Source organism: Schistocerca americana, unplaced genomic scaffold (assembly GCF_021461395.2).
Source record: "Schistocerca americana isolate TAMUIC-IGC-003095 unplaced genomic scaffold, iqSchAmer2.1 HiC_scaffold_1646, whole genome shotgun sequence".
NCBI classification, from domain to species: domain Eukaryota; kingdom Metazoa; phylum Arthropoda; class Insecta; order Orthoptera; family Acrididae; genus Schistocerca; species Schistocerca americana.
In genome coordinates this window covers 1-24,158 of record NW_025725735.1, presented here as the reverse complement: position 1 = coordinate 24,158, position 24,158 = coordinate 1, and the positions used below count along the sequence as shown (strand labels likewise).

At 49.9% G+C, this 24,158-nt stretch overlaps 21 non-coding genes across 21 annotated transcripts; all 21 read right to left on the bottom strand.

Moving 5' to 3' along the window:
* Positions 1-659: 659 nt before the first annotated feature.
* Positions 660-778, bottom strand: LOC124570528. The gene has a single exon (XR_006971724.1). It is a non-coding gene; the product is annotated as a 5S ribosomal RNA (ribosomal RNA).
* Positions 779-1,761: 983 nt separating this feature from the next.
* Positions 1,762-1,880, bottom strand: LOC124570514. The gene has a single exon (XR_006971712.1). It is a non-coding gene; the product is annotated as a 5S ribosomal RNA (ribosomal RNA).
* A 982-nt stretch (positions 1,881-2,862) lies between these two features.
* LOC124570513 lies at positions 2,863-2,981 on the bottom strand. Its single transcript, XR_006971711.1, has one exon. It is a non-coding gene; the product is annotated as a 5S ribosomal RNA (ribosomal RNA).
* Positions 2,982-4,124: 1,143 nt separating this feature from the next.
* On the bottom strand, positions 4,125-4,243 carry LOC124570526. The gene has a single exon (XR_006971723.1). It is a non-coding gene; the product is annotated as a 5S ribosomal RNA (ribosomal RNA).
* Positions 4,244-5,224: 981 nt separating this feature from the next.
* Positions 5,225-5,343, bottom strand: LOC124570512. Its single transcript, XR_006971710.1, has one exon. It is a non-coding gene; the product is annotated as a 5S ribosomal RNA (ribosomal RNA).
* A 1,144-nt stretch (positions 5,344-6,487) lies between these two features.
* LOC124570525 lies at positions 6,488-6,606 on the bottom strand. The gene has a single exon (XR_006971722.1). It is a non-coding gene; the product is annotated as a 5S ribosomal RNA (ribosomal RNA).
* Positions 6,607-7,588: 982 nt separating this feature from the next.
* Positions 7,589-7,707, bottom strand: LOC124570511. Its single transcript, XR_006971709.1, has one exon. It is a non-coding gene; the product is annotated as a 5S ribosomal RNA (ribosomal RNA).
* A 982-nt stretch (positions 7,708-8,689) lies between these two features.
* On the bottom strand, positions 8,690-8,808 carry LOC124570532. The gene has a single exon (XR_006971728.1). It is a non-coding gene; the product is annotated as a 5S ribosomal RNA (ribosomal RNA).
* Positions 8,809-9,790: 982 nt separating this feature from the next.
* LOC124570531 lies at positions 9,791-9,909 on the bottom strand. Its single transcript, XR_006971727.1, has one exon. It is a non-coding gene; the product is annotated as a 5S ribosomal RNA (ribosomal RNA).
* Positions 9,910-10,891: 982 nt separating this feature from the next.
* LOC124570530 lies at positions 10,892-11,010 on the bottom strand. Its single transcript, XR_006971726.1, has one exon. It is a non-coding gene; the product is annotated as a 5S ribosomal RNA (ribosomal RNA).
* A 1,304-nt stretch (positions 11,011-12,314) lies between these two features.
* LOC124570522 lies at positions 12,315-12,433 on the bottom strand. Its single transcript, XR_006971719.1, has one exon. It is a non-coding gene; the product is annotated as a 5S ribosomal RNA (ribosomal RNA).
* A 982-nt stretch (positions 12,434-13,415) lies between these two features.
* Positions 13,416-13,534, bottom strand: LOC124570520. Its single transcript, XR_006971717.1, has one exon. It is a non-coding gene; the product is annotated as a 5S ribosomal RNA (ribosomal RNA).
* A 982-nt stretch (positions 13,535-14,516) lies between these two features.
* Positions 14,517-14,635, bottom strand: LOC124570510. Its single transcript, XR_006971708.1, has one exon. It is a non-coding gene; the product is annotated as a 5S ribosomal RNA (ribosomal RNA).
* A 1,143-nt stretch (positions 14,636-15,778) lies between these two features.
* LOC124570519 lies at positions 15,779-15,897 on the bottom strand. Its single transcript, XR_006971716.1, has one exon. It is a non-coding gene; the product is annotated as a 5S ribosomal RNA (ribosomal RNA).
* Positions 15,898-16,879: 982 nt separating this feature from the next.
* On the bottom strand, positions 16,880-16,998 carry LOC124570518. Its single transcript, XR_006971715.1, has one exon. It is a non-coding gene; the product is annotated as a 5S ribosomal RNA (ribosomal RNA).
* A 982-nt stretch (positions 16,999-17,980) lies between these two features.
* Positions 17,981-18,099, bottom strand: LOC124570524. The gene has a single exon (XR_006971721.1). It is a non-coding gene; the product is annotated as a 5S ribosomal RNA (ribosomal RNA).
* A 1,143-nt stretch (positions 18,100-19,242) lies between these two features.
* Positions 19,243-19,361, bottom strand: LOC124570517. Its single transcript, XR_006971714.1, has one exon. It is a non-coding gene; the product is annotated as a 5S ribosomal RNA (ribosomal RNA).
* Positions 19,362-20,343: 982 nt separating this feature from the next.
* On the bottom strand, positions 20,344-20,462 carry LOC124570515. The gene has a single exon (XR_006971713.1). It is a non-coding gene; the product is annotated as a 5S ribosomal RNA (ribosomal RNA).
* A 982-nt stretch (positions 20,463-21,444) lies between these two features.
* LOC124570523 lies at positions 21,445-21,563 on the bottom strand. The gene has a single exon (XR_006971720.1). It is a non-coding gene; the product is annotated as a 5S ribosomal RNA (ribosomal RNA).
* Positions 21,564-22,706: 1,143 nt separating this feature from the next.
* Positions 22,707-22,825, bottom strand: LOC124570521. The gene has a single exon (XR_006971718.1). It is a non-coding gene; the product is annotated as a 5S ribosomal RNA (ribosomal RNA).
* Positions 22,826-23,968: 1,143 nt separating this feature from the next.
* LOC124570529 lies at positions 23,969-24,088 on the bottom strand. The gene has a single exon (XR_006971725.1). It is a non-coding gene; the product is annotated as a 5S ribosomal RNA (ribosomal RNA).
* Positions 24,089-24,158: the final 70 nt, after the last annotated feature.

The following is a 24,158-nucleotide window of genomic DNA, read 5'->3' as shown; positions in this document are numbered from 1 at the left end:
CAGCGCAAGCACGACAAACGTCTGCGGGACGAGACGTGACGAGACGACTAAGGAATAAATTCGTGATTACAAATCAAATTTGGAACTTTACACAAAAATAGGCGGTGACGTATTTCAGAAATCAACTGCCGATTCGTACTGTTTTGTCGTTTTCAAAGTCTTCTTGGCAAACTTGGTTAGCACATTCTCCCTCAAACTGAGTTAATTACTGCATTTTCGCACCATTACAGTAGTTTAAAAGGCTTAAGGAAGCATCTTTGTCACAACAGAAAGGTAGTTTGAAAATTGGGCTGGCAGGGGTAGCGACATAATAACAAAACAAAAAAAGGAAAGGAGCCAACAGCACCTTTTTTTTAAGTTTTTTAATTACTGCATTTTGTTACCATTACAGTAGTTTAAAAGGGTTAAGGAAGCATCTTTGTCACAACAGAAAGGTAGTTTGAAAATTGGGCTGGCAGGGGTAGCGACATAATAACAAAACAAAAAAAGGAAAGGAGCCAACAGCACCTTTTTTTTAAGTTTTTTAATTACTGCATTTTGTTACCATTACAGTAGTTTAAAAGGGTTAAGGAAGCATCTTTGTCACAACAGAAAGGTAGTTTGAAAATTGGGCTGGCAGGGGTAGCGACATAATAACAAAACAAAAAAGAAAGGAAAGGAGCCAACAGCACCCGGGTTTCCCAGGCGGTCACCCATCCAAGTACTAACCGGGCCAAATGATGCTTAACTTCGGTGATCGGACGAGAACCGGTGTATTCATCATGGTATGGCCGTTGGCACTCGTGCAAGGTAGGAGCACGGCAGAATTCGCGTTCGGCTTCTCTCCCAACACGCAAAATGTTAGTTTTCCGCCGCATTTGACGAAAGCACTTCCTTCTGCAACAGCCAGTTCCTCGAGGACGGCGCGGGGGGCGCGCCCGGCGTCCCAGCGAGCGACGGCCGAATTAGCGGGCGTACCGCCGCGTGTGTGAGACGCACTGTTGCTCGTTGCACCTCCTGTCATTCGCTGGGCGCGTGCAGCCTTCGACACTAGCGGAGGACGCATCTTGTCCGTGGTGTCCAGCGGAGGGCCTGTGCGGGGTGTGGCAGTGTCGTGCTGGAGGGCGCCACTGGTAGCGATGTGGGCTTCCTCGCCTCGCCTCACACCAGGTGTCTGCGTAGTTTGCACTGCATTCGCGCCATTCCTATCCCTGTCCCCGTCCCGACTTGTCCCGACTTTGCTCGACTGCCGCTCGCTGCCGCTCGGGTCGTGGTCCATATGACAGCGCAAGCACGACAAACGTCTGCGGGACGAGACGTGACGAGACGACTAAGGAATAAATTCGTGATTACAAATCAAATTTGGAACTTTACACAAAAATAGGCGGTGACGTATTTCAGAAATCAACTGCCGATTCGTACTGTTTTGTCGTTTTCAAAGTCTTCTTGGCAAACTTGGTTAGCACATTCTCCCTCAAACTGAGTTAATTACTGCATTTTCGCACCATTACAGTAGTTTAAAAGGCTTAAGGAAGCATCTTTGTCACAACAGAAAGGTAGTTTGAAAATTGGGCTGGCAGGGGTAGCGACATAATAACAAAACAAAAAAAGGAAAGGAGCCAACAGCACCTTTTTTTTTAAGTTTTTTAATTACTGCATTTTGTTACCATTACAGTAGTTTAAAAGGGTTAAGGAAGCATCTTTGTCACAACAGAAAGGTAGTTTGAAAATTGGGCTGGCAGGGGTAGCGACATAATAACAAAACAAAAAAGAAAGGAAAGGAGCCAACAGCACCCGGGTTTCCCAGGCGGTCACCCATCCAAGTACTAACCGGGCCCAATGATGCTTAACTTCGGTGATCGGACGAGAACCGGTGTATTCATCATGGTATGGCCGTTGGCACTCGTGCAAGGTAGGAGCACGGCAGAATTCGCATTCGGCTTCTCTCCCAACACACAAAATGTTAGTTTTCCGCCGCATTTGACGAAAGCACTTCCTTCTGCAACAGCCAGTTCCTCGAGGACGGCGCGGGGGGCGCGCCCGGCGTCCCAGCGAGCGACGGCCGAATTAGCGGGCGTACCGCCGCGTGTGTGAGACGCACTGTTGCTCGTTGCACCTCCTGTCATTCGCTGGGCGCGTGCAGCCTTCGACACTAGCGGAGGACGCATCTTGTCCGTGGTGTCCAGCGGAGGGCCTGTGCGGGGTGTGGCAGTGTCGTGCTGGAGGGCGCCACTGGTAGCGATGTGGGCTTCCTCGCCTCGCCTCACACCAGGTGTCTGCGTAGTTTGCACTGCATTCGCGCCATTCCTATCCCTGTCCCCGTCCCGACTTGTCCCGACTTTGCTCGACTGCCGCTCGCTGCCGCTCGGGTCGTGGTCCATATGACAGCGCAAGCACGACAAACGTCTGCGGGACGAGACGTGACGAGACGACTAAGGAATAAATTCGTGATTACAAATCAAATTTGGAACTTTACACAAAAATAGGCGGTGACGTATTTCAGAAATCAACTGCCGATTCGTACTGTTTTGTCGTTTTCAAAGTCTTCTTGGCAAACTTGGTTAGCACATTCTCCCTCAAACTGAGTTAATTACTGCATTTTCGCACCATTACAGTAGTTTAAAAGGCTTAAGGAAGCATCTTTGTCACAACAGAAAGGTAGTTTGAAAATTGGGCTGGCAGGGGTAGCGACATAATAACAAAACAAAAAAAGGAAAGGAGCCAACAGCACCTTTTTTTTAAGTTTTTTAATTACTGCATTTTGTTACCATTACAGTAGTTTAAAAGGGTTAAGGAAGCATCTTTGTCACAACAGAAAGGTAGTTTGAAAATTGGGCTGGCAGGGGTAGCGACATAATAACAAAACAAAAAAGAAAGGAAAGGAGCCAACAGCACCCGGGTTTCCCAGGCGGTCACCCATCCAAGTACTAACCGGGCCCAATGATGCTTAACTTCGGTGATCGGACGAGAACCGGTGTATTCATCATGGTATGGCCGTTGGCACTCGTGCAAGGTAGGAGCACGGCAGAATTCGCATTCGGCTTCTCTCCCAACACACAAAATGTTAGTTTTCCGCCGCATTTGACGAAAGCACTTCCTTCTGCAACAGCCAGTTCCTCGAGGACGGCGCGGGGGGCGCGCCCGGCGTCCCAGCGAGCGACGGCCGAATTAGCGGGCGTACCGCCGCGTGTGTGAGACGCACTGTTGCTCGTTGCACCTCCTGTCATTCGCTGGGCGCGTGCAGCCTTCGACACTAGCGGAGGACGCATCTTGTCCGTGGTGTCCAGCGGAGGGCCTGTGCGGGGTGTGGCAGTGTCGTGCTGGAGGGCGCCACTGGTAGCGATGTGGGCTTCCTCGCCTCGCCTCACACCAGGTGTCTGCGTAGTTTGCACTGCATTCGCGCCATTCCTATCCCTGTCCCCGTCCCGACTTGTCCCGACTTTGCTCGACTGCCGCTCGCTGCCGCTCGGGTCGTGGTCCATATGACAGCGCAAGCACGACAAACGTCTGCGGGACGAGACGTGACGAGACGACTAAGGAATAAATTCGTGATTACAAATCAAATTTGGAACTTTACACAAAAATAGGCGGTGACGTATTTCAGAAATCAACTGCCGATTCGTACTGTTTTGTCGTTTTCAAAGTCTTCTTGGCAAACTTGGTTAGCACATTCTCCCTCAAACTGAGTTAATTACTGCATTTTCGCACCATTACAGTAGTTTAAAAGGCTTAAGGAAGCATCTTTGTCACAACAGAAAGGTAGTTTGAAAATTGGGCTGGCAGGGGTAGCGACATAATAACAAAACAAAAAAAGGAAAGGAGCCAACAGCACCTTTTTTTTAAGTTTTTTAATTACTGCATTTTGTTACCATTACAGTAGTTTAAAAGGGTTAAGGAAGCATCTTTGTCACAACAGAAAGGTAGTTTGAAAATTGGGCTGGCAGGGGTAGCGACATAATAACAAAACAAAAAAAGGAAAGGAGCCAACAGCACCTTTTTTTTAAGTTTTTTAATTACTGCATTTTGTTACCATTACAGTAGTTTAAAAGGGTTAAGGAAGCATCTTTGTCACAACAGAAAGGTAGTTTGAAAATTGGGCTGGCAGGGGTAGCGACATAATAACAAAACAAAAAAGAAAGGAAAGGAGCCAACAGCACCCGGGTTTCCCAGGCGGTCACCCATCCAAGTACTAACCGGGCCAAATGATGCTTAACTTCGGTGATCGGACGAGAACCGGTGTATTCATCATGGTATGGCCGTTGGCACTCGTGCAAGGTAGGAGCACGGCAGAATTCGCGTTCGGCTTCTCTCCCAACACGCAAAATGTTAGTTTTCCGCCGCATTTGACGAAAGCACTTCCTTCTGCAACAGCCAGTTCCTCGAGGACGGCGCGGGGGGCGCGCCCGGCGTCCCAGCGAGCGACGGCCGAATTAGCGGGCGTACCGCCGCGTGTGTGAGACGCACTGTTGCTCGTTGCACCTCCTGTCATTCGCTGGGCGCGTGCAGCCTTCGACACTAGCGGAGGACGCATCTTGTCCGTGGTGTCCAGCGGAGGGCCTGTGCGGGGTGTGGCAGTGTCGTGCTGGAGGGCGCCACTGGTAGCGATGTGGGCTTCCTCGCCTCGCCTCACACCAGGTGTCTGCGTAGTTTGCACTGCATTCGCGCCATTCCTATCCCTGTCCCCGTCCCGACTTGTCCCGACTTTGCTCGACTGCCGCTCGCTGCCGCTCGGGTCGTGGTCCATATGACAGCGCAAGCACGACAAACGTCTGCGGGACGAGACGTGACGAGACGACTAAGGAATAAATTCGTGATTACAAATCAAATTTGGAACTTTACACAAAAATAGGCGGTGACGTATTTCAGAAATCAACTGCCGATTCGTACTGTTTTGTCGTTTTCAAAGTCTTCTTGGCAAACTTGGTTAGCACATTCTCCCTCAAACTGAGTTAATTACTGCATTTTCGCACCATTACAGTAGTTTAAAAGGCTTAAGGAAGCATCTTTGTCACAACAGAAAGGTAGTTTGAAATTGGGCTGGCAGGGGTAGCGACATAATAACAAAACAAAAAAAGGAAAGGAGCCAACAGCACCTTTTTTTTAAGTTTTTTAATTACTGCATTTTGTTACCATTACAGTAGTTTAAAAGGGTTAAGGAAGCATCTTTGTCACAACAGAAAGGTAGTTTGAAAATTGGGCTGGCAGGGGTAGCGACATAATAACAAAACAAAAAAGAAAGGAAAGGAGCCAACAGCACCCGGGTTTCCCAGGCGGTCACCCATCCAAGTACTAACCGGGCCCAATGATGCTTAACTTCGGTGATCGGACGAGAACCGGTGTATTCATCATGGTATGGCCGTTGGCACTCGTGCAAGGTAGGAGCACGGCAGAATTCGCATTCGGCTTCTCTCCCAACACACAAAATGTTAGTTTTCCGCCGCATTTGACGAAAGCACTTCCTTCTGCAACAGCCAGTTCCTCGAGGACGGCGCGGGGGGCGCGCCCGGCGTCCCAGCGAGCGACGGCCGAATTAGCGGGCGTACCGCCGCGTGTGTGAGACGCACTGTTGCTCGTTGCACCTCCTGTCATTCGCTGGGCGCGTGCAGCCTTCGACACTAGCGGAGGACGCATCTTGTCCGTGGTGTCCAGCGGAGGGCCTGTGCGGGGTGTGGCAGTGTCGTGCTGGAGGGCGCCACTGGTAGCGATGTGGGCTTCCTCGCCTCGCCTCACACCAGGTGTCTGCGTAGTTTGCACTGCATTCGCGCCATTCCTATCCCTGTCCCCGTCCCGACTTGTCCCGACTTTGCTCGACTGCCGCTCGCTGCCGCTCGGGTCGTGGTCCATATGACAGCGCAAGCACGACAAACGTCTGCGGGACGAGACGTGACGAGACGACTAAGGAATAAATTCGTGATTACAAATCAAATTTGGAACTTTACACAAAAATAGGCGGTGACGTATTTCAGAAATCAACTGCCGATTCGTACTGTTTTGTCGTTTTCAAAGTCTTCTTGGCAAACTTGGTTAGCACATTCTCCCTCAAACTGAGTTAATTACTGCATTTTCGCACCATTACAGTAGTTTAAAAGGCTTAAGGAAGCATCTTTGTCACAACAGAAAGGTAGTTTGAAAATTGGGCTGGCAGGGGTAGCGACATAATAACAAAACAAAAAAAGGAAAGGAGCCAACAGCACCTTTTTTTTTAAGTTTTTTAATTACTGCATTTTGTTACCATTACAGTAGTTTAAAAGGGTTAAGGAAGCATCTTTGTCACAACAGAAAGGTAGTTTGAAAATTGGGCTGGCAGGGGTAGCGACATAATAACAAAACAAAAAAAGGAAAGGAGCCAACAGCACCTTTTTTTTAAGTTTTTTAATTACTGCATTTTGTTACCATTACAGTAGTTTAAAAGGGTTAAGGAAGCATCTTTGTCACAACAGAAAGGTAGTTTGAAAATTGGGCTGGCAGGGGTAGCGACATAATAACAAAACAAAAAAGAAAGGAAAGGAGCCAACAGCACCCGGGTTTCCCAGGCGGTCACCCATCCAAGTACTAACCGGGCCAAATGATGCTTAACTTCGGTGATCGGACGAGAACCGGTGTATTCATCATGGTATGGCCGTTGGCACTCGTGCAAGGTAGGAGCACGGCAGAATTCGCGTTCGGCTTCTCTCCCAACACGCAAAATGTTAGTTTTCCGCCGCATTTGACGAAAGCACTTCCTTCTGCAACAGCCAGTTCCTCGAGGACGGCGCGGGGGGCGCGCCCGGCGTCCCAGCGAGCGACGGCCGAATTAGCGGGCGTACCGCCGCGTGTGTGAGACGCACTGTTGCTCGTTGCACCTCCTGTCATTCGCTGGGCGCGTGCAGCCTTCGACACTAGCGGAGGACGCATCTTGTCCGTGGTGTCCAGCGGAGGGCCTGTGCGGGGTGTGGCAGTGTCGTGCTGGAGGGCGCCACTGGTAGCGATGTGGGCTTCCTCGCCTCGCCTCACACCAGGTGTCTGCGTAGTTTGCACTGCATTCGCGCCATTCCTATCCCTGTCCCCGTCCCGACTTGTCCCGACTTTGCTCGACTGCCGCTCGCTGCCGCTCGGGTCGTGGTCCATATGACAGCGCAAGCACGACAAACGTCTGCGGGACGAGACGTGACGAGACGACTAAGGAATAAATTCGTGATTACAAATCAAATTTGGAACTTTACACAAAAATAGGCGGTGACGTATTTCAGAAATCAACTGCCGATTCGTACTGTTTTGTCGTTTTCAAAGTCTTCTTGGCAAACTTGGTTAGCACATTCTCCCTCAAACTGAGTTAATTACTGCATTTTCGCACCATTACAGTAGTTTAAAAGGCTTAAGGAAGCATCTTTGTCACAACAGAAAGGTAGTTTGAAAATTGGGCTGGCAGGGGTAGCGACATAATAACAAAACAAAAAAAGGAAAGGAGCCAACAGCACCTTTTTTTTAAGTTTTTTAATTACTGCATTTTGTTACCATTACAGTAGTTTAAAAGGGTTAAGGAAGCATCTTTGTCACAACAGAAAGGTAGTTTGAAAATTGGGCTGGCAGGGGTAGCGACATAATAACAAAACAAAAAAGAAAGGAAAGGAGCCAACAGCACCCGGGTTTCCCAGGCGGTCACCCATCCAAGTACTAACCGGGCCCAATGATGCTTAACTTCGGTGATCGGACGAGAACCGGTGTATTCATCATGGTATGGCCGTTGGCACTCGTGCAAGGTAGGAGCACGGCAGAATTCGCATTCGGCTTCTCTCCCAACACACAAAATGTTAGTTTTCCGCCGCATTTGACGAAAGCACTTCCTTCTGCAACAGCCAGTTCCTCGAGGACGGCGCGGGGGGCGCGCCCGGCGTCCCAGCGAGCGACGGCCGAATTAGCGGGCGTACCGCCGCGTGTGTGAGACGCACTGTTGCTCGTTGCACCTCCTGTCATTCGCTGGGCGCGTGCAGCCTTCGACACTAGCGGAGGACGCATCTTGTCCGTGGTGTCCAGCGGAGGGCCTGTGCGGGGTGTGGCAGTGTCGTGCTGGAGGGCGCCACTGGTAGCGATGTGGGCTTCCTCGCCTCGCCTCACACCAGGTGTCTGCGTAGTTTGCACTGCATTCGCGCCATTCCTATCCCTGTCCCCGTCCCGACTTGTCCCGACTTTGCTCGACTGCCGCTCGCTGCCGCTCGGGTCGTGGTCCATATGACAGCGCAAGCACGACAAACGTCTGCGGGACGAGACGTGACGAGACGACTAAGGAATAAATTCGTGATTACAAATCAAATTTGGAACTTTACACAAAAATAGGCGGTGACGTATTTCAGAAATCAACTGCCGATTCGTACTGTTTTGTCGTTTTCAAAGTCTTCTTGGCAAACTTGGTTAGCACATTCTCCCTCAAACTGAGTTAATTACTGCATTTTCGCACCATTACAGTAGTTTAAAAGGCTTAAGGAAGCATCTTTGTCACAACAGAAAGGTAGTTTGAAAATTGGGCTGGCAGGGGTAGCGACATAATAACAAAACAAAAAAAGGAAAGGAGCCAACAGCACCTTTTTTTTAAGTTTTTTAATTACTGCATTTTGTTACCATTACAGTAGTTTAAAAGGGTTAAGGAAGCATCTTTGTCACAACAGAAAGGTAGTTTGAAAATTGGGCTGGCAGGGGTAGCGACATAATAACAAAACAAAAAAGAAAGGAAAGGAGCCAACAGCACCCGGGTTTCCCAGGCGGTCACCCATCCAAGTACTAACCGGGCCCAATGATGCTTAACTTCGGTGATCGGACGAGAACCGGTGTATTCATCATGGTATGGCCGTTGGCACTCGTGCAAGGTAGGAGCACGGCAGAATTCGCATTCGGCTTCTCTCCCAACACACAAAATGTTAGTTTTCCGCCGCATTTGACGAAAGCACTTCCTTCTGCAACAGCCAGTTCCTCGAGGACGGCGCGGGGGGCGCGCCCGGCGTCCCAGCGAGCGACGGCCGAATTAGCGGGCGTACCGCCGCGTGTGTGAGACGCACTGTTGCTCGTTGCACCTCCTGTCATTCGCTGGGCGCGTGCAGCCTTCGACACTAGCGGAGGACGCATCTTGTCCGTGGTGTCCAGCGGAGGGCCTGTGCGGGGTGTGGCAGTGTCGTGCTGGAGGGCGCCACTGGTAGCGATGTGGGCTTCCTCGCCTCGCCTCACACCAGGTGTCTGCGTAGTTTGCACTGCATTCGCGCCATTCCTATCCCTGTCCCCGTCCCGACTTGTCCCGACTTTGCTCGACTGCCGCTCGCTGCCGCTCGGGTCGTGGTCCATATGACAGCGCAAGCACGACAAACGTCTGCGGGACGAGACGTGACGAGACGACTAAGGAATAAATTCGTGATTACAAATCAAATTTGGAACTTTACACAAAAATAGGCGGTGACGTATTTCAGAAATCAACTGCCGATTCGTACTGTTTTGTCGTTTTCAAAGTCTTCTTGGCAAACTTGGTTAGCACATTCTCCCTCAAACTGAGTTAATTACTGCATTTTCGCACCATTACAGTAGTTTAAAAGGCTTAAGGAAGCATCTTTGTCACAACAGAAAGGTAGTTTGAAAATTGGGCTGGCAGGGGTAGCGACATAATAACAAAACAAAAAAAGGAAAGGAGCCAACAGCACCTTTTTTTTAAGTTTTTTAATTACTGCATTTTGTTACCATTACAGTAGTTTAAAAGGGTTAAGGAAGCATCTTTGTCACAACAGAAAGGTAGTTTGAAAATTGGGCTGGCAGGGGTAGCGACATAATAACAAAACAAAAAAGAAAGGAAAGGAGCCAACAGCACCCGGGTTTCCCAGGCGGTCACCCATCCAAGTACTAACCGGGCCCAATGATGCTTAACTTCGGTGATCGGACGAGAACCGGTGTATTCATCATGGTATGGCCGTTGGCACTCGTGCAAGGTAGGAGCACGGCAGAATTCGCATTCGGCTTCTCTCCCAACACACAAAATGTTAGTTTTCCGCCGCATTTGACGAAAGCACTTCCTTCTGCAACAGCCAGTTCCTCGAGGACGGCGCGGGGGGCGCGCCCGGCGTCCCAGCGAGCGACGGCCGAATTAGCGGGCGTACCGCCGCGTGTGTGAGACGCACTGTTGCTCGTTGCACCTCCTGTCATTCGCTGGGCGCGTGCAGCCTTCGACACTAGCGGAGGACGCATCTTGTCCGTGGTGTCCAGCGGAGGGCCTGTGCGGGGTGTGGCAGTGTCGTGCTGGAGGGCGCCACTGGTAGCGATGTGGGCTTCCTCGCCTCGCCTCACACCAGGTGTCTGCGTAGTTTGCACTGCATTCGCGCCATTCCTATCCCTGTCCCCGTCCCGACTTGTCCCGACTTTGCTCGACTGCCGCTCGCTGCCGCTCGGGTCGTGGTCCATATGACAGCGCAAGCACGACAAACGTCTGCGGGACGAGACGTGACGAGACGACTAAGGAATAAATTCGTGATTACAAATCAAATTTGGAACTTTACACAAAAATAGGCGGTGACGTATTTCAGAAATCAACTGCCGATTCGTACTGTTTTGTCGTTTTCAAAGTCTTCTTGGCAAACTTGGTTAGCACATTCTCCCTCAAACTGAGTTAATTACTGCATTTTCGCACCATTACAGTAGTTTAAAAGGCTTAAGGAAGCATCTTTGTCACAACAGAAAGGTAGTTTGAAAATTGGGCTGGCAGGGGTAGCGACATAATAACAAAACAAAAAAAGGAAAGGAGCCAACAGCACCTTTTTTTTAAGTTTTTTAATTACTGCATTTTGTTACCATTACAGTAGTTTAAAAGGGTTAAGGAAGCATCTTTGTCACAACAGAAAGGTAGTTTGAAAATTGGGCTGGCAGGGGTAGCGACATAATAACAAAACAAAAAAGAAAGGAAAGGAGCCAACAGCACCCGGGTTTCCCAGGCGGTCACCCATCCAAGTACTAACCGGGCCCAATGATGCTTAACTTCGGTGATCGGACGAGAACCGGTGTATTCATCATGGTATGGCCGTTGGCACTCGTGCAAGGTAGGAGCACGGCAGAATTCGCATTCGGCTTCTCTCCCAACACACAAAATGTTAGTTTTCCGCCGCATTTGACGAAAGCACTTCCTTCTGCAACAGCCAGTTCCTCGAGGACGGCGCGGGGGGCGCGCCCGGCGTCCCAGCGAGCGACGGCCGAATTAGCGGGCGTACCGCCGCGTGTGTGAGACGCACTGTTGCTCGTTGCACCTCCTGTCATTCGCTGGGCGCGTGCAGCCTTCGACACTAGCGGAGGACGCATCTTGTCCGTGGTGTCCAGCGGAGGGCCTGTGCGGGGTGTGGCAGTGTCGTGCTGGAGGGCGCCACTGGTAGCGATGTGGGCTTCCTCGCCTCGCCTCACACCAGGTGTCTGCGTAGTTTGCACTGCATTCGCGCCATTCCTATCCCTGTCCCCGTCCCGACTTGTCCCGACTTTGCTCGACTGCCGCTCGCTGCCGCTCGGGTCGTGGTCCATATGACAGCGCAAGCACGACAAACGTCTGCGGGACGAGACGTGACGAGACGACTAAGGAATAAATTCGTGATTACAAATCAAATTTGGAACTTTACACAAAAATAGGCGGTGACGTATTTCAGAAATCAACTGCCGATTCGTACTGTTTTGTCGTTTTCAAAGTCTTCTTGGCAAACTTGGTTAGCACATTCTCCCTCAAACTGAGTTAATTACTGCATTTTCGCACCATTACAGTAGTTTAAAAGGCTTAAGGAAGCATCTTTGTCACAACAGAAAGGTAGTTTGAAAATTGGGCTGGCAGGGGTAGCGACATAATAACAAAACAAAAAAAGGAAAGGAGCCAACAGCACCTTTTTTTTAAGTTTTTTAATTACTGCATTTTGTTACCATTACAGTAGTTTAAAAGGGTTAAGGAAGCATCTTTGTCACAACAGAAAGGTAGTTTGAAAATTGGGCTGGCAGGGGTAGCGACATAATAACAAAACAAAAAAAGGAAAGGAGCCAACAGCACCTTTTTTTTAAGTTTTTTAATTACTGCATTTTGTTACCATTACAGTAGTTTAAAAGGGTTAAGGAAGCATCTTTGTCACAACAGAAAGGTAGTTTGAAAATTGGGCTGGCAGGGGTAGCGACATAATAACAAAACAAAAAAAGGAAAGGAGCCAACAGCACCTTTTTTTTAAGTTTTTTAATTACTGCATTTTGTTACCATTACAGTAGTTTAAAAGGATTAAGGAAGCATCTTTGTCACAACAGAAAGGTAGTTTGAAAATTGGGCTGGCAGGGGTAGCGACATAATAACAAAACAAAAAAGAAAGGAAAGGAGCCAACAGCACCCGGGTTTCCCAGGCGGTCACCCATCCAAGTACTAACCGGGCCCAATGATGCTTAACTTCGGTGATCGGACGAGAACCGGTGTATTCATCATGGTATGGCCGTTGGCACTCGTGCAAGGTAGGAGCACGGCAGAATTCGCATTCGGCTTCTCTCCCAACACACAAAATGTTAGTTTTCCGCCGCATTTGACGAAAGCACTTCCTTCTGCAACAGCCAGTTCCTCGAGGACGGCGCGGGGGGCGCGCCCGGCGTCCCAGCGAGCGACGGCCGAATTAGCGGGCGTACCGCCGCGTGTGTGAGACGCACTGTTGCTCGTTGCACCTCCTGTCATTCGCTGGGCGCGTGCAGCCTTCGACACTAGCGGAGGACGCATCTTGTCCGTGGTGTCCAGCGGAGGGCCTGTGCGGGGTGTGGCAGTGTCGTGCTGGAGGGCGCCACTGGTAGCGATGTGGGCTTCCTCGCCTCGCCTCACACCAGGTGTCTGCGTAGTTTGCACTGCATTCGCGCCATTCCTATCCCTGTCCCCGTCCCGACTTGTCCCGACTTTGCTCGACTGCCGCTCGCTGCCGCTCGGGTCGTGGTCCATATGACAGCGCAAGCACGACAAACGTCTGCGGGACGAGACGTGACGAGACGACTAAGGAATAAATTCGTGATTACAAATCAAATTTGGAACTTTACACAAAAATAGGCGGTGACGTATTTCAGAAATCAACTGCCGATTCGTACTGTTTTGTCGTTTTCAAAGTCTTCTTGGCAAACTTGGTTAGCACATTCTCCCTCAAACTGAGTTAATTACTGCATTTTCGCACCATTACAGTAGTTTAAAAGGCTTAAGGAAGCATCTTTGTCACAACAAAAAGGTAGTTTGAAAATTGGGCTGGCAGGGGTAGCGACATAATAACAAAACAAAAAAAGGAAAGGAGCCAACAGCACCTTTTTTTTAAGTTTTTTAATTACTGCATTTTGTTACCATTACAGTAGTTTAAAAGGGTTAAGGAAGCATCTTTGTCACAACAGAAAGGTAGTTTGAAAATTGGGCTGGCAGGGGTAGCGACATAATAACAAAACAAAAAAGAAAGGAAAGGAGCCAACAGCACCCGGGTTTCCCAGGCGGTCACCCATCCAAGTACTAACCGGGCCCGATGATGCTTAACTTCGGTGATCGGACGAGAACCGGTGTATTCACCATGGTATGGCCGTTGGCACTAGTGTAATGTAGGAGGACGGCAGAATTCGCGTTCGGCTTCTCTCCCAACACACAAAATGTTAGTTTTCCGCCGCATTTGACGAAAGTACTTCCTTCTGCAACAGCCAGTTCCTCGAGGACGGCGCTGGGGGCGCGCCCGGCGTCCCAGCGAGCGACGGCCGAATTAGCGGGCGCACCGCCGCGTGTGTGAGACGCACTGTTGCTCGTTGCACCTCCTGTCATTCGCTGGGCGCGTGCAGCCTTCGACACTAGCGGAGGACGCATCTTGTCCGTGGTGTCCAGCGGAGGGCCTGTGCGGGGTGTGGCAGTGTCGTGCTGGAGGGCGCCACTGGTAGCGATGTGGGCTTCCTCGCCTCGCCTCACACCAGGTGTCTGCGTAGTTTGCACTGCATTCGCGCCATTCCTATCCCTGTCCCCGTCCCGACTTGTCCCGACTTTGCTCGACTGCCGCTCGCTGCCGCTCGGGTCGTGGTCCATATGACAGCGCAAGCACGACAAACGTCTGCGGGACGAGACGTGACGAGACGACTAAGGAATAAATTCGTGATTACAAATCAAATTTGGAACTTTACACAAAAATAGGCGGTGACGTATTTCAGAAATCAACTGCCGATTCGTACTGTTTTGTCGTTTTCAAAGTCTTCTTGGCAAACTTGGTTAGCACATTCTCCCTCAAACTGAGTTAATTACTGCATTTTCGCACCATTACAGTAGTTTAAAAGGCTTAAGGAAGCATCTTTGTCACAACAGAAAGGTAGTTTGAAAATTGGGCTGGCAGGGGTAGCGACATAATAACAAAACAAAAAAAGGAAAGGAGCCAACAGCACCTTTTTTTTAAGTTTTTTAATTACTGCATTTTGTTACCATTACAGTAGTTTAAAAGGGTTAAGGAAGCATCTTTGTCACAACAGAAAGGTAGTTTGAAAATTGGGCTGGCAGGGGTAGCGACATAATAACAAAACAAAAAAGAAAGGAAAGGAGCCAACAGCACCCGGGTTTCCCAGGCGGTCACCCATCCAAGTACTAACCGGGCCCAATGATGCTTAACTTCGGTGATCGGACGAGAACCGGTGTATTCATCATGGTATGGCCGTTGGCACTCGTGCAAGGTAGGAGCACGGCAGAATTCGCATTCGGCTTCTCTCCCAACACACAAAATGTTAGTTTTCCGCCGCATTTGACGAAAGCACTTCCTTCTGCAACAGCCAGTTCCTCGAGGACGGCGCGGGGGGCGCGCCCGGCGTCCCAGCGAGCGACGGCCGAATTAGCGGGCGTACCGCCGCGTGTGTGAGACGCACTGTTGCTCGTTGCACCTCCTGTCATTCGCTGGGCGCGTGCAGCCTTCGACACTAGCGGAGGACGCATCTTGTCCGTGGTGTCCAGCGGAGGGCCTGTGCGGGGTGTGGCAGTGTCGTGCTGGAGGGCGCCACTGGTAGCGATGTGGGCTTCCTCGCCTCGCCTCACACCAGGTGTCTGCGTAGTTTGCACTGCATTCGCGCCATTCCTATCCCTGTCCCCGTCCCGACTTGTCCCGACTTTGCTCGACTGCCGCTCGCTGCCGCTCGGGTCGTGGTCCATATGACAGCGCAAGCACGACAAACGTCTGCGGGACGAGACGTGACGAGACGACTAAGGAATAAATTCGTGATTACAAATCAAATTTGGAACTTTACACAAAAATAGGCGGTGACGTATTTCAGAAATCAACTGCCGATTCGTACTGTTTTGTCGTTTTCAAAGTCTTCTTGGCAAACTTGGTTAGCACATTCTCCCTCAAACTGAGTTAATTACTGCATTTTCGCACCATTACAGTAGTTTAAAAGGCTTAAGGAAGCATCTTTGTCACAACAGAAAGGTAGTTTGAAAATTGGGCTGGCAGGGGTAGCGACATAATAACAAAACAAAAAAAGGAAAGGAGCCAACAGCACCTTTTTTTTAAGTTTTTTAATTACTGCATTTTGTTACCATTACAGTAGTTTAAAAGGGTTAAGGAAGCATCTTTGTCACAACAGAAAGGTAGTTTGAAAATTGGGCTGGCAGGGGTAGCGACATAATAACAAAACAAAAAAAGGAAAGGAGCCAACAGCACCTTTTTTTTAAGTTTTTTAATTACTGCATTTTGTTACCATTACAGTAGTTTAAAAGGGTTAAGGAAGCATCTTTGTCACAACAGAAAGGTAGTTTGAAAATTGGGCTGGCAGGGGTAGCGACATAATAACAAAACAAAAAAGAAAGGAAAGGAGCCAACAGCACCCGGGTTTCCCAGGCGGTCACCCATCCAAGTACTAACCGGGCCCGATGATGCTTAACTTCGGTGATCGGACGAGAACCGGTGTATTCACCATGGTATGGCCGTTGGCACTAGTGTAATGTAGGAGGACGGCAGAATTCGCGTTCGGCTTCTCTCCCAACACACAAAATGTTAGTTTTCCGCCGCATTTGACGAAAGTACTTCCTTCTGCAACAGCCAGTTCCTCGAGGACGGCGCTGGGGGCGCGCCCGGCGTCCCAGCGAGCGACGGCCGAATTAGCGGGCGCACCGCCGCGTGTGTGAGACGCACTGTTGCTCGTTGCACCTCCTGTCATTCGCTGGGCGCGTGCAGCCTTCGACACTAGCGGAGGACGCATCTTGTCCGTGGTGTCCAGCGGAGGGCCTGTGCGGGGTGTGGCAGTGTCGTGCTGGAGGGCGCCACTGGTAGCGATGTGGGCTTCCTCGCCTCGCCTCACACCAGGTGTCTGCGTAGTTTGCACTGCATTCGCGCCATTCCTATCCCTGTCCCCGTCCCGACTTGTCCCGACTTTGCTCGACTGCCGCTCGCTGCCGCTCGGGTCGTGGTCCATATGACAGCGCAAGCACGACAAACGTCTGCGGGACGAGACGTGACGAGACGACTAAGGAATAAATTCGTGATTACAAATCAAATTTGGAACTTTACACAAAAATAGGCGGTGACGTATTTCAGAAATCAACTGCCGATTCGTACTGTTTTGTCGTTTTCAAAGTCTTCTTGGCAAACTTGGTTAGCACATTCTCCCTCAAACTGAGTTAATTACTGCATTTTCGCACCATTACAGTAGTTTAAAAGGCTTAAGGAAGCATCTTTGTCACAACAGAAAGGTAGTTTGAAAATTGGGCTGGCAGGGGTAGCGACATAATAACAAAACAAAAAAAGGAAAGGAGCCAACAGCACCTTTTTTTTAAGTTTTTTAATTACTGCATTTTGTTACCATTACAGTAGTTTAAAAGGGTTAAGGAAGCATCTTTGTCACAACAGAAAGGTAGTTTGAAAATTGGGCTGGCAGGGGTAGCGACATAATAACAAAACAAAAAAGAAAGGAAAGGAGCCAACAGCACCCGGGTTTCCCAGGCGGTCACCCATCCAAGTACTAACCGGGCCCGATGATGCTTAACTTCGGTGATCGGACGAGAACCGGTGTATTCACCATGGTATGGCCGTTGGCACTAGTGTAATGTAGGAGGACGGCAGAATTCGCGTTCGGCTTCTCTCCCAACACACAAAATGTTAGTTTTCCGCCGCATTTGACGAAAGTACTTCCTTCTGCAACAGCCAGTTCCTCGAGGACGGCGCTGGGGGCGCGCCCGGCGTCCCAGCGAGCGACGGCCGAATTAGCGGGCGCACCGCCGCGTGTGTGAGACGCACTGTTGCTCGTTGCACCTCCTGTCATTCGCTGGGCGCGTGCAGCCTTCGACACTAGCGGAGGACGCATCTTGTCCGTGGTGTCCAGCGGAGGGCCTGTGCGGGGTGTGGCAGTGTCGTGCTGGAGGGCGCCACTGGTAGCGATGTGGGCTTCCTCGCCTCGCCTCACACCAGGTGTCTGCGTAGTTTGCACTGCATTCGCGCCATTCCTATCCCTGTCCCCGTCCCGACTTGTCCCGACTTTGCTCGACTGCCGCTCGCTGCCGCTCGGGTCGTGGTCCATATGACAGCGCAAGCACGACAAACGTCTGCGGGACGAGACGTGACGAGACGACTAAGGAATAAATTCGTGATTACAAATCAAATTTGGAACTTTACACAAAAATAGGCGGTGACGTATTTCAGAAATCAACTGCCGATTCGTACTGTTTTGTCGTTTTCAAAGTCTTCTTGGCAAACTTGGTTAGCACATTCTCCCTCAAACTGAGTTAATTACTGCATTTTCGCACCATTACAGTAGTTTAAAAGGCTTAAGGAAGCATCTTTGTCACAACAGAAAGGTAGTTTGAAAATTGGGCTGGCAGGGGTAGCGACATAATAACAAAACAAAAAAAGGAAAGGAGCCAACAGCACCTTTTTTTTAAGTTTTTTAATTACTGCATTTTGTTACCATTACAGTAGTTTAAAAGGGTTAAGGAAGCATCTTTGTCACAACAGAAAGGTAGTTTGAAAATTGGGCTGGCAGGGGTAGCGACATAATAACAAAACAAAAAAGAAAGGAAAGGAGCCAACAGCACCCGGGTTTCCCAGGCGGTCACCCATCCAAGTACTAACCGGGCCAAATGATGCTTAACTTCGGTGATCGGACGAGAACCGGTGTATTCATCATGGTATGGCCGTTGGCACTCGTGCAAGGTAGGAGCACGGCAGAATTCGCGTTCGGCTTCTCTCCCAACACGCAAAATGTTAGTTTTCCGCCGCATTTGACGAAAGCACTTCCTTCTGCAACAGCCAGTTCCTCGAGGACGGCGCGGGGGGCGCGCCCGGCGTCCCAGCGAGCGACGGCCGAATTAGCGGGCGTACCGCCGCGTGTGTGAGACGCACTGTTGCTCGTTGCACCTCCTGTCATTCGCTGGGCGCGTGCAGCCTTCGACACTAGCGGAGGACGCATCTTGTCCGTGGTGTCCAGCGGAGGGCCTGTGCGGGGTGTGGCAGTGTCGTGCTGGAGGGCGCCACTGGTAGCGATGTGGGCTTCCTCGCCTCGCCTCACACCAGGTGTCTGCGTAGTTTGCACTGCATTCGCGCCATTCCTATCCCTGTCCCCGTCCCGACTTGTCCCGACTTTGCTCGACTGCCGCTCGCTGCCGCTCGGGTCGTGGTCCATATGACAGCGCAAGCACGACAAACGTCTGCGGGACGAGACGTGACGAGACGACTAAGGAATAAATTCGTGATTACAAATCAAATTTGGAACTTTACACAAAAATAGGCGGTGACGTATTTCAGAAATCAACTGCCGATTCGTACTGTTTTGTCGTTTTCAAAGTCTTCTTGGCAAACTTGGTTAGCACATTCTCCCTCAAACTGAGTTAATTACTGCATTTTCGCACCATTACAGTAGTTTAAAAGGCTTAAGGAAGCATCTTTGTCACAACAGAAAGGTAGTTTGAAAATTGGGCTGGCAGGGGTAGCGACATAATAACAAAACAAAAAAAGGAAAGGAGCCAACAGCACCTTTTTTTTAAGTTTTTTAATTACTGCATTTTGTTACCATTACAGTAGTTTAAAAGGGTTAAGGAAGCATCTTTGTCACAACAGAAAGGTAGTTTGAAAATTGGGCTGGCAGGGGTAGCGACATAATAACAAAACAAAAAAAGGAAAGGAGCCAACAGCACCTTTTTTTTAAGTTTTTTAATTACTGCATTTTGTTACCATTACAGTAGTTTAAAAGGGTTAAGGAAGCATCTTTGTCACAACAGAAAGGTAGTTTGAAAATTGGGCTGGCAGGGGTAGCGACATAATAACAAAACAAAAAAGAAAGGAAAGGAGCCAACAGCACCCGGGTTTCCCAGGCGGTCACCCATCCAAGTACTAACCGGGCCCGATGATGCTTAACTTCGGTGATCGGACGAGAACCGGTGTATTCACCATGGTATGGCCGTTGGCACTAGTGTAATGTAGGAGGACGGCAGAATTCGCGTTCGGCTTCTCTCCCAACACACAAAATGTTAGTTTTCCGCCGCATTTGACGAAAGTACTTCCTTCTGCAACAGCCAGTTCCTCGAGGACGGCGCTGGGGGCGCGCCCGGCGTCCCAGCGAGCGACGGCCGAATTAGCGGGCGCACCGCCGCGTGTGTGAGACGCACTGTTGCTCGTTGCACCTCCTGTCATTCGCTGGGCGCGTGCAGCCTTCGACACTAGCGGAGGACGCATCTTGTCCGTGGTGTCCAGCGGAGGGCCTGTGCGGGGTGTGGCAGTGTCGTGCTGGAGGGCGCCACTGGTAGCGATGTGGGCTTCCTCGCCTCGCCTCACACCAGGTGTCTGCGTAGTTTGCACTGCATTCGCGCCATTCCTATCCCTGTCCCCGTCCCGACTTGTCCCGACTTTGCTCGACTGCCGCTCGCTGCCGCTCGGGTCGTGGTCCATATGACAGCGCAAGCACGACAAACGTCTGCGGGACGAGACGTGACGAGACGACTAAGGAATAAATTCGTGATTACAAATCAAATTTGGAACTTTACACAAAAATAGGCGGTGACGTATTTCAGAAATCAACTGCCGATTCGTACTGTTTTGTCGTTTTCAAAGTCTTCTTGGCAAACTTGGTTAGCACATTCTCCCTCAAACTGAGTTAATTACTGCATTTTCGCACCATTACAGTAGTTTAAAAGGCTTAAGGAAGCATCTTTGTCACAACAGAAAGGTAGTTTGAAAATTGGGCTGGCAGGGGTAGCGACATAATAACAAAACAAAAAAAGGAAAGGAGCCAACAGCACCTTTTTTTTAAGTTTTTTAATTACTGCATTTTGTTACCATTACAGTAGTTTAAAAGGGTTAAGGAAGCATCTTTGTCACAACAGAAAGGTAGTTTGAAAATTGGGCTGGCAGGGGTAGCGACATAATAACAAAACAAAAAAGAAAGGAAAGGAGCCAACAGCACCCGGGTTTCCCAGGCGGTCACCCATCCAAGTACTAACCGGGCCCGATGATGCTTAACTTCGGTGATCGGACGAGAACCGGTGTATTCACCATGGTATGGCCGTTGGCACTAGTGTAATGTAGGAGGACGGCAGAATTCGCGTTCGGCTTCTCTCCCAACACACAAAATGTTAGTTTTCCGCCGCATTTGACGAAAGTACTTCCTTCTGCAACAGCCAGTTCCTCGAGGACGGCGCTGGGGGCGCGCCCGGCGTCCCAGCGAGCGACGGCCGAATTAGCGGGCGCACCGCCGCGTGTGTGAGACGCACTGTTGCTCGTTGCACCTCCTGTCATTCGCTGGGCGCGTGCAGCCTTCGACACTAGCGGAGGACGCATCTTGTCCGTGGTGTCCAGCGGAGGGCCTGTGCGGGGTGTGGCAGTGTCGTGCTGGAGGGCGCCACTGGTAGCGATGTGGGCTTCCTCGCCTCGCCTCACACCAGGTGTCTGCGTAGTTTGCACTGCATTCGCGCCATTCCTATCCCTGTCCCCGTCCCGACTTGTCCCGACTTTGCTCGACTGCCGCTCGCTGCCGCTCGGGTCGTGGTCCATATGACAGCGCAAGCACGACAAACGTCTGCGGGACGAGACGTGACGAGACGACTAAGGAATAAATTCGTGATTACAAATCAAATTTGGAACTTTACACAAAAATAGGCGGTGACGTATTTCAGAAATCAACTGCCGATTCGTACTGTTTTGTCGTTTTCAAAGTCTTCTTGGCAAACTTGGTTAGCACATTCTCCCTCAAACTGAGTTAATTACTGCATTTTCGCACCATTACAGTAGTTTAAAAGGCTTAAGGAAGCATCTTTGTCACAACAGAAAGGTAGTTTGAAAATTGGGCTGGCAGGGGTAGCGACATAATAACAAAACAAAAAAAGGAAAGGAGCCAACAGCACCTTTTTTTTAAGTTTTTTAATTACTGCATTTTGTTACCATTACAGTAGTTTAAAAGGGTTAAGGAAGCATCTTTGTCACAACAGAAAGGTAGTTTGAAAATTGGGCTGGCAGGGGTAGCGACATAATAACAAAACAAAAAAGAAAGGAAAGGAGCCAACAGCACCCGGGTTTCCCAGGCGGTCACCCATCCAAGTACTAACCGGGCCAAATGATGCTTAACTTCGGTGATCGGACGAGAACCGGTGTATTCATCATGGTATGGCCGTTGGCACTCGTGCAAGGTAGGAGCACGGCAGAATTCGCGTTCGGCTTCTCTCCCAACACGCAAAATGTTAGTTTTCCGCCGCATTTGACGAAAGCACTTCCTTCTGCAACAGCCAGTTCCTCGAGGACGGCGCGGGGGGCGCGCCCGGCGTCCCAGCGAGCGACGGCCGAATTAGCGGGCGTACCGCCGCGTGTGTGAGACGCACTGTTGCTCGTTGCACCTCCTGTCATTCGCTGGGCGCGTGCAGCCTTCGACACTAGCGGAGGACGCATCTTGTCCGTGGTGTCCAGCGGAGGGCCTGTGCGGGGTGTGGCAGTGTCGTGCTGGAGGGCGCCACTGGTAGCGATGTGGGCTTCCTCGCCTCGCCTCACACCAGGTGTCTGCGTAGTTTGCACTGCATTCGCGCCATTCCTATCCCTGTCCCCGTCCCGACTTGTCCCGACTTTGCTCGACTGCCGCTCGCTGCCGCTCGGGTCGTGGTCCATATGACAGCGCAAGCACGACAAACGTCTGCGGGACGAGACGTGACGAGACGACTAAGGAATAAATTCGTGATTACAAATCAAATTTGGAACTTTACACAAAAATAGGCGGTGACGTATTTCAGAAATCAACTGCCGATTCGTACTGTTTTGTCGTTTTCAAAGTCTTCTTGGCAAACTTGGTTAGCACATTCTCCCTCAAACTGAGTTAATTACTGCATTTTCGCACCATTACAGTAGTTTAAAAGGCTTAAGGAAGCATCTTTGTCACAACAGAAAGGTAGTTTGAAAATTGGGCTGGCAGGGGTAGCGACATAATAACAAAACAAAAAAAGGAAAGGAGCCAACAGCACCTTTTTTTTAAGTTTTTTAATTACTGCATTTTGTTACCATTACAGTAGTTTAAAAGGGTTAAGGAAGCATCTTTGTCACAACAGAAAGGTAGTTTGAAAATTGGGCTGGCAGGGGTAGCGACATAATAACAAAACAAAAAAAGGAAAGGAGCCAACAGCACCTTTTTTTTAAGTTTTTTAATTACTGCATTTTGTTACCATTACAGTAGTTTAAAAGGGTTAAGGAAGCATCTTTGTCACAACAGAAAGGTAGTTTGAAAATTGGGCTGGCAGGGGTAGCGACATAATAACAAAACAAAAAAGAAAGGAAAGGAGCCAACAGCACCCGGGTTTCCCAGGCGGTCACCCATCCAAGTACTAACCGGGCCAAATGATGCTTAACTTCGGTGATCGGACGAGAACCGGTGTATTCATCATGGTATGGCCGTTGGCACTCGTGCAAGGTAGGAGCACGGCAGAATTCGCGTTCGGCTTCTCTCCCAACACGCAAAATGTTAGTTTTCCGCCGCATTTGACGAAAGCACTTCCTTCTGCAACAGCCAGTTCCTCGAGGACGGCGCGGGGGGCGCGCCCGGCGTCCCAGCGAGCGACGGCCGAATTAGCGGGCGTACCGCCGCGTGTGTGAGACGCACTGTTGCTCGTTGCACCTCCTGTCATTCGCTGGGCGCGTGCAGCCTTCGACACTAGCGGAGGACGCATCTTGTCCGTGGTGTCCAGCGGAGGGCCTGTGCGGGGTGTGGCAGTGTCGTGCTGGAGGGCGCCACTGGTAGCGATGTGGGCTTCCTCGCCTCGCCTCACACCAGGTGTCTGCGTAGTTTGCACTGCATTCGCGCCATTCCTATCCCTGTCCCCGTCCCGACTTGTCCCGACTTTGCTCGACTGCCGCTCGCTGCCGCTCGGGTCGTGGTCCATATGACAGCGCAAGCACGACAAACGTCTGCGGGACGAGACGTGACGAGACGACTAAGGAATAAATTCGTGATTACAAATCAAATTTGGAACTTTACACAAAAATAGGCGGTGACGTATTTCAGAAATCAACTGCCGATTCGTACTGTTTTGTCGTTTTCAAAGTCTTCTTGGCAAACTTGGTTAGCACATTCTCCCTCAAACTGAGTTAATTACTGCATTTTCGCACCATTACAGTAGTTTAAAAGGCTTAAGGAAGCATCTTTGTCACAACAGAAAGGTAGTTTGAAAATTGGGCTGGCAGGGGTAGCGACATAATAACAAAACAAAAAAAGGAAAGGAGCCAACAGCACCTTTTTTTTAAGTTTTTTAATTACTGCATTTTGTTACCATTACAGTAGTTTAAAAGGGTTAAGGAAGCATCTTTGTCACAACAGAAAGGTAGTTTGAAAATTGGGCTGGCAGGGGTAGCGACATAATAACAAAACAAAAAAAGGAAAGGAGCCAACAGCACCTTTTTTTTAAGTTTTTTAATTACTGCATTTTGTTACCATTACAGTAGTTTAAAAGGGTTAAGGAAGCATCTTTGTCACAACAGAAAGGTAGTTTGAAAATTGGGCTGGCAGGGGTAGCGACATAATAACAAAACAAAAAAGAAAGGAAAGGAGCCAACAGCACCCGGGTTTCCCAGGCGGTCACCCCATCCAAGTACTAACCGGGCCAAATGATGCTTAACTTCGGTGATCGGACGAGAACCGGTGTATTCATCATGGTATGGCCGTTGGCACTCGTGCAAGGTAGGAGCACGGCAGAATTCGCGTTCGGCTTCTCTCCCAACACGCAAAATGTTAGTTTT